Consider the following 16,335-nt stretch of genomic DNA (forward strand, 5'->3'; position numbering starts at 1 on the left):
GTTAATGCTGTTCCCAACGTACCAACTCATCGCTATAATTACGTTGGCTGGTGTCCTTTTTTGAACGCTTGTTGGCTTCTAGTAATTGAATTAAGGACAAGTACCTAAACTAATCCTTTCAATTTTCGTTGTAATTTCTCGTGAATAAAATACGCTTGGCAGATTGTTGTTAATGGATGACCGAGTGGTGAAGTCTTGTGGCAAAGCATGCCACGTGTTCTTCGAAATGTACCTAACTTTTTGGCTGGTTTGCCTTGAACTGTCCAAATTTTGAACTAGCCATGGGAAAATGGGGCTTTTTTTGTGAAATAAATTATTTCAGTTGTAGATTGTTTGGTGAAATGAAAGGAGATCTTAGATTCTCTTGAGAAGAAAATTAGCATACCCTTCCTTCGCATGGTGCGGCTGTCTCGGCACTTTACGACTGAGGTATTTCTCAGTATCGTCCCAACATTTCCTTCGAAAAGAATGCCAGTCGAGCTAAGATGGTAACTTTCTATTACAGAACTTGGGGAAGGCAGGAGTTGGAAGTAGGTTCGCATCTTACATGGCTCTCCTGCTATTCCTCAAAAAAGGCTCTTATTCAAATGGGTCATCTTGAATCTGGACAACATATGAGTCGCCTCTTATCATGGTCTTTTTCTTCTGACTTTCTGACTACCTTCTAGTGTGGTGCTAAGAACCATCCAGCCACACCTAACGTCTATCAGGAAGCGTCCAACAATTCCTGTTTCGACCATTGTTATGTCGCTCGTTGAATTCAGCTTGTGGCACTTCAGAGCACTTGCGAAACCAAACCAAACATTCTTAAATAAAGATTTATTAAGTACGCCCATTAGCAAAAATCTCGAACCGCAAAAGCCCATGGGAAATTTTCTCCACACCTAGCCACCGCCATCAGCGCTAGACCAGCAAAAGTGTATCCTTGAAACCTAAATTACTCATATAAATCCAATTAATGTGTTGAAACTTTGTGACGTCGAACATACTAAAGCTACTGCTGAGCGCTAGGAAACAGCGGTTAGCAGGCAGCCTGGCGATGGACGCTGGTGCAAATCCCACAAAATATATACATGCAGAGATGTCCTCGGTTACGGCAAGGACCATCATGGACATAATGAAGAGTGTTCGGTGGGAGTAATCGTCCAGAGCAATTTCATCAGGAAGTAGTGAACTAGGTTGCGGTCAGGAGTTCGAAAGTTTTAGGTGCGGAGTTTCTCCCAGGACATTATTTCGTATTATAAGTTCTGAAGGATCTAGGACGGATAACAACTTATATTCAATTGGAATTTGAAAATTAAATAAATTTAGATTTGCGGCTCCCTGGACATGTTCAAACAATATCCGCTAGTTTGGGATTACCTGCTGAAAACATTAGATCCTTACAGATGAAAGATTCAGGATCACTCCCGTTTGTAGGAGTTGCGAACACAATAAAGTAGATGAGGCAAATTAGGCGTGAGTGGTGCTTCATTCCAGACCACCATAAACTTGCGACTCAAGTCGTAGCGCTCCACCTTCTCATTAACTCAACGCCTAGCCCTGTCCTCTTTCCCTTGTCAATGTCCCTTTCTTCCAGCGTCAAGTATGTATCACACACACAACAGCCCGGAAAAGACTAATTTCCCATTAGGGGTGGATGAAATTGGCTTTTTTTGAAGATCACGAAAATGGCATTTCGAATTATATCACGTAAAAGGACTCGCGCTCTTATTTTATTTACGGTGTCGTAGAGTTCTTCCACAAAAAAAAAACAACTTAAAGGAGCAGCAGGCGGGATTGTGTGTTGGCTCGTGGCGAGAGCTTATGATGTAATGAAATTTCAGACTTAATCAGCAACAATAAGAAAAGTAATGGTTGCAAGAAGCCTGTTTAAAAGTTTACACGTCGAGACGAAAATGACGAGGGGAGTCAGCTTCGTCTTCACTTGTTTTACGAGAAGCGTGCATCTGTAATAAAATTAGGATTACGAGCCATTTTTATATGTGCGAACGTGTTAAAGTATCTGAAATTGTTGGATTTGGTCAAAATGGAGGTGAACAGGTGCACATGCTATGGCTTGATATTACGCCAGAGGGTGGATCGTTACCAAGATATCCAGACAAATTTCTTTTAGTATTTTTTTCGGATGGAATGAGGATTATGTTCGAATTTCTTAACAAAAGGGATGACTTTGGTGAAATTCTATGTAAGGTATGACAGATTGCAGGGAGTCCATTCTTTTGAAGGATTCCAAAACCATAGATTTCACTTTCACTGTTCAGTATAAGGTGCTCCTTCGGTGTCCTCATATTTACATGGACCACGTAATTCCGATTTTGGGAGGTTTTAGGAAGACTAAAAAAGGAATAGGTGAAAAATCCTCCTTTATTATTTCGATTACTCGACTAAGCCGGCTGGCATGATACTGACTGAACTTCCAACACAATTTTTTCAGGCTCCAGTCTCAGTCATTTGTCTATCGGACAAAGTCAAATGGAATAAAATTGATAGGAACTCTCGGAAGCCTATCCCGAATTGATCATTGTTAACTAGGAGGAAGGACATTTCCTGAGAAATGAAAGTTTCTTCTCAGCACCCTCGTCGATGTAGGTTCGAATCATCTGGGGCGATTAGCCGCCATAGAAAGGCAGAGCTGTGGGTTACCATGCTTTGCCTAAATGCAAAATGGTATGTTTTCCCTAAACGAAGGGAACAGAAGAGGAATTACAGTCTCTTATTCTACTCCTTTCCATCAGGATTAAAATATAGCCGTACATCTGTTAACCACGAATGCCTTACCCTCTAGTTCACGTATGTTTACGGAGACTATTAAACGGTATACAGATGTTCAAAGTTATACCACGAAGGCTAGTTTTGCCTGGCAGTTGCAATATCCAGCTAACCTTTCAATGGCTTTGATGAAAGTCCTTGCATTGCACGCCTCGAAGCCATGGTTAAGGAACACTAGGCTGATAACTTTGGAACTGCAAAGCCTGCCCTAACTTGACAAGCTCGCGGTGAATCCTTTCTTTCATTGTGACAATTCATCACTTGCATCATTTTGGTCTGTTAAAAACCTGACCTAGATGGATTCGCGAAGCATATTAGGCCATCGTGATTTTGGTCAACCTTTCGTCCCTCTCGCATCGACTTCGATGTTCAGACTAATCTTGGCAACTGAGTTCTCGTTGTGGCGTAGCGAACAACTTGCGTGTTGTACGGGGGCAAGTATGAATCGAGTTGGCCACGACATTGAAAGACAATTTTTGACAGGGGAAATTTTTTTTCGATGTCAGTTCGAGACGAGCCCGAGGGGACGAGCGATTCCTCACAGGCAATTAATTTATAATTTAAATTATTAATAAATTAACCAGGTCCTTGGGGCTGTTAGCCGTCATACCAGAAAGACGGGATGTCAGGAATGATTTTTGTTTGGCCACGGTGTCTCGGAGCAAGCGCAAAAGCCCAGTGGTGGAAAGGCCTGACCTGGTATTTAACACAGAGTCGCTGGGGGTCTCGAATTCTCCCTGTATACTAACTAGGCGGAGCTGACGGCAAACTCTTCATAATGGGCTGTCAAGAAGAATGAAAGACAGGACTTGCGACCATGAAGAATCATCGGGTGGTACGCAGCCGTCAGTCAAAGTGTAGGATCCATTCACGACAAAGGTCTTCGGCGCACGATTGTGTGGAAATATCGACCAGGGGTATTGCTTCAGGCCATCGTGTGAACCTATCGATGATTGTGAGACAATACTTGAAACCATGGGAATTTCGCAAGGCACCAATAATGTCGATGTGGACCGTGTGAAAACGCTTTGTAGACCGAAGGAATGAGCCTACTTCTTTCTGTACGTGCATGGTAACTTTTCACTTCTGGCACGCGATACACTGTCTGGCCCAGCAGTCAACATCCTTATTCATTTAAGGCCAGAAATATTTGCTTGCTACCAGCCGATTCGTTGCCCGAATGCCTGGATGCACAAGGTCGTGTATTGCATGGAATACGTTCTTGCAGAAAGCGGCCGGCATATATGGGCTGCGACCCTTTTCAGAGGTTTCGCAGAGTATTTCGGAGGTTGAGCCGAAGAGGGGAAACTTCAAAAACTTCTATTTGGGATTATCCCTGAGGCTCTGAAGCACTGCGTCATCCTTATATGCCTCGAGGATTGCCGAAAAATCGACCGTGGCAGGGATTTTTACCTCTGAAACGTCTTTGCCGGACAAGTGTTGGATATGAAGTTTAAGTGCCGAAGTTGACGAAGGTAAAAAGTTTGCGGTCCGCGAACACTGCGAACAACCTGCCTTCTAGCGAACATCGGAAGTATTTTATTCACATTTACGGCTAATAGTTCACTATCGTAGGTTCTGTAGTTCTGTTCAGCTGTATTCAATTTTATAGAAAAGAAGCTCAACGGCTGCCAAATTTGGTTCACTTTTTGGTGAAGGACAGCACCTACCACGATGTCTGAGGCATCGACGAAAACGGTTAAGAGTGCATTTGATTGAGAGAATGCCAGGAGTGCAGCGTCTGCCAACTGTCGTTGGGCTAACTCAAATGGCTGGACGGCCTCTGTAGACCACGCAATCACACATGACTCTTTGCTCTCGGGTCGAGACAAGTACACATTGAGGATCGCTTTATGTGGAGCGGCTTTGGGCAAGAAACGACCATAGAAAATAGAAGTCTAACATGCTCAAAAACCTTCGGAGGTCCTCGAGTGTTTTTGGTTGTGGGAAGTCTGTGATGGACTGGATCCGGCTGGATTCCCTCATAGGAAATAATGTGACCTAAAAACTTCACCTGTTGTTTAGGAAATTTGCACTTTTCATTTCGGCCTGAAGGAAACATTGAAAAATACATTCGGGATGTTTCCAGTGCTCATACCCTAAAGAAGAGGCGACATCATATACACGAAACAAAAGTTAAGGTTTAATATATGAACCTCAGAAAAGTTCGGGCGACATTGGACAGACCAAAAGCCATCCGTTTGAAATCGAAGGGTCCGAAGGGTGTTTCCATTTTCGGAATATCTTTTGGAGCTACAGGAGCTCGTGAAAACACGGCAGTTAGCGAGATTAGTCACGGCAAAGTATTTCTGGTCGCCCATGGACAACCACATTAATTCTTGGGCCAGACATTGCTTCCAATGCCAGACGTGGAAAATAGCAAAGCGTGTTAGGAAAGTGATATGAGTGTTTTCTCAGTCCACCAAGCGTCTCCACACAATCCACCTCGACATCGTTGGTGTTTTGCGAGACTTGCACGGCTTCAATCATCGAAGGCCGCTATAATGGCCTAAGATAACTCCTCTGGGTCGTAGGTCTTGCCATTTTTTCTTTTTGGTCTTCGAACAGCCAGTCGCGAACCCTACCGGTCTGTTGCGTCTTATCAATGAGGCAATGCTAAAACTGAAGCCGCCACCACTCGCCAACCACTCAAAAATCTCGAATCCTGTACGCACTTCCTAATTAGGACGGACGCTCCCGGAATTCGCTCCAGCCACCTTATGAGGGCCATTTCGAGGTCCTCGATCGAAGCCGACATTATTATAACCACAAGTCGGGTGCACGACCAAACGAGTCCTCTTGGCTCGGGTAAAGCCCTTCGTCCAGTAAGAAAACGCGACCATAATAATTTTTTAATTTATTGATAATTTAACAAAAAAATTGAAATTAGAAAAATGAAGTGCTTATCACATCGTCATCGCGAAACATGTGCAAGTCCATGCCATCGAATACGCCTCTCTGGCAATTTTTTCATCTACCTCGATTGATGCAACCCCATATCGGTTGCGGATTTCCTCACTTCGGATCTGATTACGGATTATTAAGCTACTGGTATAATCCAATATTTTCGTCTCGATTATCCTCACGTGTTTACCATTCATTGCCTTTTATAGTCAGCCGGCACTCAGAACCGTAGAGGGCGATAGGGCGGTGGACAATGCGGTAAATTTTGGAAAATAAAGACAGTTGTGTTGTGTGCTCCTGACAGTAATAGTGCCTGTTTCATTATAATCAGTAGTAGCAAATTCAGTTTTATTCAGATTTAGTAACGAGAGAACAACTTCTCTTTGATGGTATTCTTCAAGCGCTTCACGTACCCCAGGATACAATTATTACTGTTGGTAACTATCAAGTTTATGTCAAGTTACTCAGAGCTGGCAAGGTACTTCATCGGAAAACTAGAAGGCTTAGAGGGAATGGTAAAATTTTGCATAGCCGTTGCTCCATTTCCCTTTGCAATAACTCCCTTCGCTCAGAATATTCATCGAGGGAAGGTCCTTTGAGTTAGTCAGCATTTTGGATGGAAACGTCACACGATATTATGGCTCACCTTGCCCCCAGCGCACACGATATTATGTCGCCTTACAGTTTTCGACCGCCTAAGCAGGCGGACGACACGGTCTCCGAGTTGTCGGTTCTCTCCGTACCCCGTACGAATACTCTCATTTCACAAAACTTGCGTTTGACAGCCGCGAATCATCTTTCATTTGCACCTATGGCTATAGCCATGTGGACGTGAGTCTCGGACTCCGTCGTACGATTTCGTAGCATTTCATTTTGACGGACATCAGCTTCTCCATATGGGCTGCTGGTTGACTTGCAGAACAAGACATTAATAGACCTCGAAACCTTGTTACAGACGTCAAGAAAGGTTTTTACCTGGCTAGATGACACTCTCTCAATAATTTTTGAGGTCATTGCCATCGCATTCGCGCATTGCTCTAAAAGTTTCGCAACATCACTACGGAAAGCAGTTTCTCCAAACCGGTGAAGCACGATGTGCAGCACCATATCTATACCAGCGGCTCTCACCCCAGAAGCTTCCTGTTGCGAAGAGAGGGTTTGAAATTTCGATGAAACAGGCCATCTGCGGATCATCAAACAGGTGTTGGGGCCTCTCCGCTGCATTTGGTCCCTAATTCAAACGCCGAATGGCAACAATGCGGAGATTATAGGTGTCTGGACGCTCAGACAGTTCCAGAGCTATATTTCAATCCACTCATCCATCCTATATTTCACGCACTCACTAACGAACTGCCGTGTTTTTACGTGTTTATCTATCGAAAGTGCATTACCAAATCCCTGTAGCTCCTGAAGACCTAAGATGGTTATCTGCACAGCTTTCTTACTCTTCGAGTTCACCAGGATGACTTTCGGCTTGTGCAATGCTGCGCAGACTTTCCAGAGGTTCATCCAGTCTGTTTTCTCAAACTTAAACTTTTGTTTCGTATTGACCCAGACCTTGTTGAGGCGATAAAGAGCTTCCCAATATCTACTGCGGTGAAGGAACATGTTAAATTTCTATCGTCGTTTCTTGCTCCCCCACCCCCCCTGTTCATCACCAAGCGAATATGTACGCCTATGTGTCTGGTCCTAAAACTAACGACTCCCGCAAGGCTGCGCGGTCTGCTGAGGCCGTCCATGTGTTTCAGACAGTCAAACAGCAGCTTATTGATGCAACACTACTGGCATTTCCTCAGCTATCATAGATTCACCCCCAGGTGTGTCCATCAATGCTTCATATATAGCGGTAGGCCCCGTTCTTTATCAACGGGTGAATGAAAGCTGGCAACTGTTGAGCTTTTCAAAACAGTTCAACCCGGATCAACGCAACTACAGCGCCTATGATTGTGATCTACTCGCCGCGTACCTCGCTATAAAATACTTCCGTTTCTCCCTTGTGGGCAGGCCGTTCACTGTGTTCACGGACCATAAGCGCCTCGACATCATCGTTCCTTTGCGAGACTTGCACGGATTCAAGTATTGCCTTACAATCACCGATGGTGACCAGAAGCAATACCTCTGTCTGACATTACGGCGCAATCATGTACCGTGGCCCTCTGTCGAGAATGGATTCCGGGCTTTGGTGTTCCAGCAGTTATCATCACTGACCAGGGAATGTAATTCGAATCTACTTTTCGCGGAGTTAAGAAAGCTCCTTGGATTTAAACGGCATAGGACTACTCCATACCATCCACAATCCAATGGTATGCTGGAATGTAGGCATCGGACGTTAATGGCCCGTGACGATCTGTCGTGGTCGCGGTCCTTGCTTTTCGTCCTCCTCAGCCTCGGTACAGCCCAGTGAGAGGAGTTCGCGGCCGGCACAGCGGAGATGGTTTACGGGGAGAATCTGCGCCTCCTTGCCGATCCTATTCTGGACATCAGAGCAGGGCTAAACCACTCAGGAATGTTGCGTCTGCATAGGGACGCAATTTCGAAGATCCGCCCGATTGCTCCGTCTAGACACGCGACATTATCAGGGTGGGCGTGAATGCTACGGGCTGGCTCTGAAGATCTGAGCTGGCTAGATTTTGTGTCCTTGCTCTCATAGCTACTTTTACGACCTTAAGAGTTTGTGGCGTCAAAATGGCTAGTTGGGGTCCTCGGGGTGGCCATTAGATTTGAGGGCGAGCCATTCGTTTAACCGCAGGCCAATTCTACAAAAGGCAACCCCCGGATTCAGGAATAAAAATTGGTTGTTCGTTACACTGCGGTTAATATCGAAATACTTTCATGAAGTTATTCTCCGTAGTAACTGGATTGCACATTTGGAAATATTTGCATTCAGTAATAAGCACTAAACCCAATAAATGCTTTTTTAATTGCAAAATTTCGTATTTATTACTTAATTGAATTTCACAATCACCCGAACAAAATGTTTGAAATTTCCTCTTGTTTGTGGGAATTGTACGTAGCCATTGGAAATACCACAGCAATTGTTCGTAATTGCATCAACCCCGGGAAACACCAGGACCGAATAAAAACATGAAAACGATTTAATGTGAATAAAATTCTGGTGTTGATTTTACAATTGCGATTTTCCAGTTCAAGTCCAACGTTTGCATTTTGATGCAGTCCATTCTCACTAGTCTGAAGCCATCAAGGGAGGGAACACCAAAAAGGAAAATAAAATGCTAGAGGTAAATATAATAAAAGCGGAAATTGCTGAAAATAGGGATGAGATGCGGTGCTGAAAAATGGGAATTCAGATGAATGAATAAACAAATTCGCTGCAAGGTATTCTAATTAAAGCTGCTCCTGTCACTATTCCGACCAAAAAGGACAGGATACTAGCTGCTACTGGGGGTGAAATTAGTTTAACGTTTATTACAAATGTTTTGGTTTCCGATTAGAGGTCCGCATCAAAGTGTATTACGGGGAAGGATCCACATGTTTGTTCCGAATTAAGTTTATTTTGTGCTTACTATTTACTCTACACCTGTTTATTGTGCTTCACGGAACAGTGAAAAGCTTTAGGTTAAGCTAATGTTTTCTTTCCATTCAAATCCTTTCCAAAACATACAACAATACGGTCCGAAAACACCATCCATATTGAGCCTATTACATCTACCCTTTAAGCGTAGTAAATTGAATGAATATAAAAATCGGCTTTCAAGTGAAAAAGGACATTGTCCTTCACAGAACCAGGACTTGAGTATAATAGACTATTCTTTTCTGTTTTGTTGTCTATTATACTCGAGTCCTGGTTTCGATTACGCCCAATCGAATAGTAAGGCCGAGTTTGGCATGTAGGCGTTATTTTTATTAAAAAGTTGCGAGTTTTCGGTCTGGGCAGTAACCTCTTTAACAAATGGTTCCAAGTACGGGAAAATTCAGAAAAGAGGGACAAAAAAAATCATAGAAAAAGTGTCATCTTCATCTTGGTATATTTGTATCTAATTTAAGGTCCTTTGTTGTCGGATTGAAAGTTGTTGACAAGTAGTCCTTCGGCATAAATAACCCACGATAAAATTTCTTTTTTTCAGGTAGATTTCCAAAGGAAAGTTCTACGAAGTTCATTGAAAATGGAAGTTTGACGTGGAGAGAATAATATGGCTTTGAAGATTTATCCAGGATTTATACTGGAAAAAAATTTCAGGTAGGTGGGCGATTTTATCAAGCTCCTGGCACAGATGCTCGAAGAGACGAAATGGCTTCCATCATTCATTGTAAGGAGAACGTACTCAAAGGAGGCTACTTGCAATAAAGGAAGAATTCACAAATTCCATGAATGTCATAAAATTAAATTCATATTACGGTTTTTTAATGAAAAGCCCACAAAGAACCACAAATTCTTTGGAAAATTATCCTCAAAATAGAAAAAAACAAGTCGGGAAACCGGAAGCTGGGCGCTTCAGGTACGAAAGATTTTGTGTATTTCTTAGTACGTAGCACGTAATATATGCATATATTGGGTTGCGGAAAAATGTGATCGAATTTTAACGCTTCATTCAACATACTTAGAATTATCCGATTTAAGTCAAATATGCGCCGTTTTGTTCGCAAACTTGTTGCCATTTAGAAGGCAACTCCATTATCCCCCTCTTATAAAACCCCCTCCTTATTTGCAAAAAACTCAGAAAGCCAATTTTCGCAAGCCTCTTTTGAGGCGAACTTAGTAGCACGAAGAGCGTTTTGCATGGACCGGAAGAGATGGCAATCATTTGGTACCAGGTCCGGACTATACGGTGGGTGCGATGGGACATCCCATCCGAGCTCCCGTAGCTTCTGGCGGGTTATCAAAGATGTGTGAGACCGAGCGTTGTCCTGGTGGAACACAACACCATTCCAATTGACCAATGCTGGCCGCTTCTGGTCAATCGCCCGCTTCAAACGGTCGAGTTGCTCACACTAAAGGACCGAATTGAGGGTCTGACCATAGTTGAGCAACTCATAGTGGATGATTCCCTTCCAATCCCAGCAAAACCTTCCTGGCCGTCAATCCGGGCTTGGCGATGGTTTGAGTCGGCTCGCCGCGCTTCGACCACGATCTTTTTCGCTTGACATTTTCGTACGTGATCCACTTTTCATCACCAGTCATCATCCGAATTCCTTCCGTTTCAGCAGTGCATCGCAGGCGATGATTCGGTTCAAGAGATTCTTTTGCGTCAACTCGTGTGGATAGCCAAGTGGTTAGAGCACAAGGCTATCATACGGAAGGTCGCGATTTAAATCTCACAGGTGGCAGTGGAATTTGGATCGTGATTTGACGTCGGATACCAGTCGACTCAGCTGTGAATGAGTACCTGAGTCAAATCAGGGTAATAATCTTGGGCGAGCGTAATGCTGACCACATTGCCTCCTACAGTGTACTGTAGTGTACCGTTAAGGTCTTGAATGAAGTGGTCTAACACACTTTAAGGCCCTGATCCAATTGGATTGTTGCGCCAACGATTATTATTATTATATTAACTCGTTGTGCACCCAAACATCCAGCTTTTTTGGAATCCAATCTTCTGCAAATGGTTCCAAACGATTTTATGGTCCTTACCCAGTTCCTGGCCACGCGAGCGAATGCTCACATGCCGGTCTACTTGGACTATTTCGACGATTTTATCGGTTTCTACGACCATTGGCCTACCAGTACGGAGTGTATCTTCGACATCCACTACACTAGAACGAAATCGATCGAACCTACACTGTGCTGTGCGAATCGTTACAGTATCGGACCCATAAACTTCACAAATTTTTTTGGCCGCCTTCGTTGCATTTTTACCTCTCAGGTAGTAAAAATTTAAAATAAGACGAATTTCTTCCTTGGTGGACTCCATCTTTAACGCACTATAACTTGAGACTGAAACGTACGATCATGAAACTGTCAAAGAGACACCTGTAGCCCAGACCCGATGCGATGAGTACAACACAAGGTATGTTTAAGTGTCGCCATCTATTGACAAAATACGACATTACTTTTTCCGCAACCTAGTAATATGTGAGAATATCCACTTTCGGATGATATTGACATTCATAGTCTTGAATTTGCAAGGAAGCGATAACTTTGACGTATTATAACTTTGTTAGTAATAGTGTGGTGAGATCATGCTCTATGTTATACCATATATTATCGCGAAATTTTATGGTGCTAGCATGAACTTAAGGGGAGTTTTGCAGCCAATTACTAAAAATTACAGTAATGTATTATACTATTATTAACTTTATTTGTACAGATATCAGTATGAAAGGTATTTCGGAGCCCAGGCACCATATAATGGCAGCCTGCTGATTTTTTTTCAGATTTTTCGGTTGGGTAGTTTCTGAGAATGGCCCCTTAAAGGAATGAGCACTTGTCAAAGCTAAGACCGGCTTCAAAAAGTACTAACCGAGATCTTTAATTTGATACCCCACATGAGTATATTTGATGAAAAAAAAATTTACACCCCCCTTTTGAATGTATGGGGACCCCCCGCCCCCTTAAATTTGACGTTCACAGTTCCCGCCTTTCTACAAAATTTGGTGTCAATCGCTGTAACCGCCTCCGAGAAAAATGCGTGTGACGAACAGACAGACAGACAGTAAACCGATTTTAATAAGGTTTTGTGTTTACAGTCGAACTAAATGAGGACTAATAAAAGAATCCAGAACTGAGACCCTGATAGTATATTATCCTTAAAATCAGATTTTAATTTAAACCTCTGCTTCCATTAGCATCAAGAAATCCTTTTCTCATCAATTCCCCGGAAGTCCAATATTCCTACATAACTGAAATTTCCGTTTAGATCCCTCCTATAAGCTCCTAGGAATTCATTGCGACTAGGCCTTTTTAACCGTTGCCAATTAAGTTAATAAAACATTTATATCCAGCACTCATGCAATTCCATACACGTAATTAAGGATAGCAATTGCCCTAACCTTCCAACTTGCCTAGGTATTGCAATAATCATGATTGAAGGGCAATTAAAAACTGGCATTACTTGGGCTATGTGAAGCCTTTTCTTGTCCGTCCTAGCTTCCGCCTCACTGTACCCTATTTTCGAATTGCGGATGAGAGAACATTTGAAATTTACCACACTATCGAAGTCCTTGTTGAAGTGTAATCGAGGATCCTCTGCGATATGTTCTTGGTTCGTGTAGACAGTAAACTTTAATTGGACAATCAAAACCGTACAATTAAGGACATTTGTAAATGAGGAAGTTTACAACTATTATTATGCCATTAGGTGGAAAATGGTATGAAGGTTGTGTATTTCGTGCTTCGGGATGGGCTCAGTTGAAGTGGTTTTGTATAGGAAATCGAACTGATAGCATCAGAAGGATATTGGGTTCATTTTACGAGCGGAAATCCTTGACTCTGAATGTGATAGAACTAAATAGTTTGGCAATGATTGTGGAATACTAGGAAACTATTATTGGAGCAGCAAAATCAAATATTGGATGACTATGATAGGCAGGAATAGGAATAGGAAGTCATTCTTCTGTTATAAATTCAATCCATGCACTATACCTGAGTGAAGATCTTTACTCCCTATCCAAACCCAGGACAATGAGCAATCATTTCGCGGCCGAGAAGTGGATTTTGGATGCCCTTATAGACAAATCTGTAGAAGGCGTGCTTTCGGACTCAGAGGAAAGCTTGCATTTAGTGCCTACGGCGAAGTTAGCCAGAAAGGAAAGTACGGTAACTCTCAACTTGGGAGAAACTGGAAATCCGACTACGGTCGGCGTGTCCACGGTACTATAGCCCAAATCTACCGGCAATCGGAAGAGAAAGGCTCGGCAGAAGGGACCTTCAGCCACTAAGGAGGGGAGACTACAAGCTGAATCCTGTCTGTCAGAACCTTCCTCTTTACCATTACCAGAAAGAGCGGAAGAAAGGGAAGCTGGTGACGTGGACGCGACTGATTTATCGCCGGTATGTGTAAATGGATCTAAGCGGCCCGGACACCGTGAAGCTGGAAAGGCCTCAAGCCGGCGGAAGAAGAGAGCACTGCGAAGGAAGATGAAGCACCTTGGGAATGAGGACATGGACGTGGCTGTACCACTAGGTGCGGTAACGTTCAGAGAAATCGGACGCCAGGAAACGAAAGCTCCGGCGGAAGGCGGCGAGATCTACACCGGACACACCAGAGCGAGAGAGATCTCAATGAAGCTGGTCCCTCCCATAGGAATACGGATACGAAGGTAAGAAGGAAGATGACGTATGCGCAAGCTGCAGCCTCTGTTCTGACTGCTGCCGTGGGAGTTCCCTCCAAGGTTGGTAAAATGTCAGAAGGACACTTTACCATCCCAGCCCCTGGAAAAAAATGCTGCAGCCTGTAGCAAAGCCACGATTTAACAATCAAGGTTTTCGCGATAGGCTTCTCCATTTGGAGTGCACTGATGAGGCCACCTTAAAGTGGCTCCAGCAGGCAATCCCGGCATTGGGTTCCGGCGATCGGCCCAAATTCAGTATTATTAACACTGAGCTACGCAAGACAGAACATGGACTTTGGACACTGGAGTTCATGAATGCCAGGAAAGACAAATCTACAAAGGTGGAAGTTTTCAACTTGGTATTCGAACTGGACCAAAAAAGTCTGAATGTACTCAGGGGAAGTCACCATATGGTGCAGCACTTTTTCCTAGGTAGACTGAAATTCAGCCATATCAGGAAACTATAGACCATTATCTGTATTTTGAGAGCGAAGAACAATGATGGTTTTTGACTCACACAACATAGAGCGGTTCCGCTAAGTGCGGTTTTTGTCAGAGAAATCAAACACGAGGGGATCGAGTCTCTGGCGGTACGGTGTGGGGGAAACCCGTTTGTAACTGTTTTCCATGACACGTTACACTAAGTTTATGTCGAAAAATATAAAGATTGGTCAAATCAACCTGCAACATACCAAAGCCTCCTCCTATCTGTTGGCAGCAAGGCTGACAAATCTGCAGGATTTCCCCTCAATTTCTCTGGTGCAAGAGCCTTGGGTTCAATTTAACAGAATCTGTGGCATTGGATCTGTAAAGGGGGCTAGGATCTTCTACGATGAAAGATCCATAAGACCGAGAGCTTGTGCCCTGATGTCAAAACGGTTAGAGGCAGCCATGCTGAGACAGTTCTGTTCTCAAGACTTAGTTACGGTCATCGTAAAATATCAGATAAATGGCGAGAGGAAAGACATCATAGTTGCCTACGCTTATTTACCCTAGGATTCTTTGTATCCTCCACCATCGATGCAAGAACTTAGGGATCTGGTAGCGTATGTAGAATCAAGTGGTCTCGAACTCCTAATAGGTTGCGATGCGAATGCTCTACATATTTGTTGGCGCAGTAGCAAATGCAATCCGAGAGGAGAGAAGCTATTTGATTTCATTACTTCAGCTTGGACCGGAACCAGCAATTGGAGTATCAGTAGCATTGACTAAGTCTGTCTTCAAAAACTGGGAACAAGCTTCCACAATGACAGGTGGCAGATCCTAAATGCTGTTAGACACACCAAACTTTTCTTGCCAGAACCGAACATGCGTACCGCAAAGTTTATCCTGTCGAAAATCAGGAGGACTTGTAGGAGTATTGTAGGCATTCTGATAGGTTATAGTTCGCTAGTTGGGCGTATGTTCAGAATAGGAATTATTCAAGATTATATGTGTCCTTCCTTTAATGAGGAAGCGGAATCCATTCCTATGTGAATGCCCCGCCTATGGGCGCCACAGACATAAGATCTTTTGTGCCGATGTTCTCCAGTTGCGACGGGTAGCATCACATCCACTAACGGAAATCCTGCGATACGTTAACGAATTCGGAATATTTCATTTAAAGGGGGTGGCGAGTATAATGGATCAACACGGCCTGAGTGCTCAGAAGGTGTAGCTTCTCCCCCACCACACACACATACACACACGAATGAAAGAATGGAATCACTTTCTCCTGCCTTAGTATCCGCCTCAACAGATATATATAAATTAAGGAATTTTGGGATCTTCGCGGACTCCCGGTATTGTAAAGGATAAGTAACAAGGAATCTTCATGAATAGTCTAAAATGTGAGAAAATGTTTTATGATACTCATCAAGTCACGATTTACTGACGCAATATGTGCTGGGACTGTCTGAAGCACAGAGTTGCCACAGTCAACGAGCAATTCTCTTTACGACGCTAGATGTAAGAAACGCCTTCAATTCTGCGAGATGGAGCGACATTGATGCCCCCCCCCCTCTTTGAGGGACTAATTAAAGGACTGGGCCCTATTCTATAAGACCTGGAAGACAGCGTAGAATGGGGAGGCCGGCTCAGATATCTGAACCTTGATCCGGACCCTTGGAAAGCTTCATAGTGATGAATGACATCTGGTCTAACGTACGATCGAACAAGCTCAGTATGCACTGCAAATGATGATCATGCTCAGTATATGGATCCCATCCCAGTGATGGAATCTTCCGACCTTTCGAGAAAACATAACCAAATAGAGTGTTCTCACAGTCCTCTCTAATCAGTTAGCGACATCATGGCCTTCTCGTAGCCGGCAGTGAAATACTTAGGCATCAAGGTAGACACGAAGATAAGCCTCTTCCAGCGGATTTTGAATACTGCAGACTAGGCTATATATATCGGCTGATGGCAAATGTCGGAGGCCCCTTTTTCAGT

The 16,335-nt window shown here is 43.6% G+C and overlaps 1 protein-coding gene across 3 annotated transcripts in view; it reads right to left on the minus strand.

The window, feature by feature from the left end:
- LOC119655655 (zwei Ig domain protein zig-8) overlaps positions 1-16,335 on the minus strand; it is a 305,871-nt gene that overhangs the window by 102,279 nt on the left and 187,257 nt on the right. The window lies entirely within an intron of this gene.

Source organism: Hermetia illucens, chromosome 4, assembly GCF_905115235.1.
Source record: "Hermetia illucens chromosome 4, iHerIll2.2.curated.20191125, whole genome shotgun sequence".
Classification (NCBI taxonomy): Eukaryota; Metazoa; Arthropoda; class Insecta; order Diptera; family Stratiomyidae; genus Hermetia; species Hermetia illucens.